This window comes from Arachis stenosperma, chromosome 1 (assembly GCF_014773155.1).
Source record: "Arachis stenosperma cultivar V10309 chromosome 1, arast.V10309.gnm1.PFL2, whole genome shotgun sequence".
Classification (NCBI taxonomy): Eukaryota; Viridiplantae; Streptophyta; class Magnoliopsida; order Fabales; family Fabaceae; genus Arachis; species Arachis stenosperma.
The window spans coordinates 80,138,357-80,139,815 of record NC_080377.1 but is presented as its reverse complement, the minus strand read 5'-3'; the positions used below and the strand labels follow the sequence as shown (position 1 = coordinate 80,139,815).

The 1,459-nt window shown below is 37.4% G+C and overlaps 1 non-coding gene across 1 annotated transcript; it reads left to right on the top strand.

Moving 5' to 3' along the window:
- Positions 1-369: 369 nt before the first annotated feature.
- On the top strand, positions 370-477 carry LOC130950264 (small nucleolar RNA R71). Its single transcript, XR_009073549.1, has one exon. It is a non-coding gene; the product is annotated as a small nucleolar RNA R71 (small nucleolar RNA).
- Positions 478-1,459: the final 982 nt, after the last annotated feature.

Below are 1,459 nucleotides of genomic sequence, written 5' to 3'. Positions count from 1 at the left end.
CATTGAAGGGTTCTCAAGATCATAAGCTTCTTCTTCAGATGAAGCATCCTTAGTACTGCCTGGTGCATTTTGCATTCCAGACAGACTTTGAGAAATCAAATTGACTTGCTGAGTCAATATTTTGTTTTGAGCCAATATGGCATTCAGAGTATCCATCTCAAGAACTCCTTTCTTCTGATTTGTCCCATTGCTCACAGGATTCCTTTCAGAAGTGTACATGAATTGGTTATTTGCAACCATTTCAATGAGTTTTTGAGCTTCTGCAGGCGTCTTCTTCAGATAAAGAGATCCTCCAGCAGAGCTGTCCAGTGACATTTTGGACAATTCAGACAGACCATCATAGAAGATACCTATGATGCTCCATTCAGAAAGCATATCAGAAGGACACTTTCTGATCAATTGTTTGTATCTTTCCCAAGCTTCATAGAGGGATTCACGTTCCTTCTGTCTGAAGGTTTGGACTTCCACTCTAAGCTTACTCAATTTTTGAGGTGGAAAGAACTTTGCCAAGAAGGCATTGACTAGCTTTTCCCAAGAGTTCAGGCTTTCTTTAGGTTGTGAGTCCAACCATATTCTAGCTCTATCTCTTACATTAAAAGGGAATAGCATTAGTCTGTAGACCTCAGGGTCAACCCCATTAGTCTTGACAGTGTCACAGATTTGCAAGAACTTAGCTAAAAACTGATGAGGATCTTCCAATGGAAGTCCATGGAACTTGCAATTCTATTGCATTAGAGAAACTAATTGAGGCTTAAGCTCAAAGTTGTTTGCTCCAGTGGCAGGGATAGAGATGCTTCTCCCATAGAAGTCGGGAGTAGGTGCAGTAAAGTCACCCAGCACCTTCCTTGCATTGTTGGCATTGTTGTTGTTTTCGGCTGCCATGGGTTCTTCTTCTTTGAAGACTTCTATTAGGTCCTCTACAGAGAGTTGTGCCATAGCTTCTCTTAGCTTTCGCTTCAAGGTCCTTTCAGGTTCAGGGTCAGCCTCAACAAGAATGCTTTTGTCTTTGCTCCTGCTCATATGAAAGAGAAGAGATCAAGAAAATATGGAATCCTCTATGTCACAGTATAGAGATTCCTTGAGGTGTCAGAGGAAAAGAAAAATAGAAGGAAGAGGTAGAAGAATTCGAACTTATCAAGTATGATGGAGTTCGAATTGTGCATTGAGGAGGAGTGTTAGTCCATAAATAGAAGGATGTGAGAAGAGGGGAAGAAATTTTTGAAAATAAATTAAGAAGATTTTAAAAACATTTTGAAAAAAAACTAATTGATTTTCGAAAACTTAAGAGTGGAAAAGAAATCATCTGATTTTTGAAAAAGATTTTGAAATTAGAAATTTAAAAAGATATGATTGAAAACTATTTTGAAAAAGATGTGATTAAGAAGATATGATTGAAAAGTTATGGTTTTAAAAAGATGTGATTGAGAAGATATGATTTGAAAAACAATTTAAAAAGATT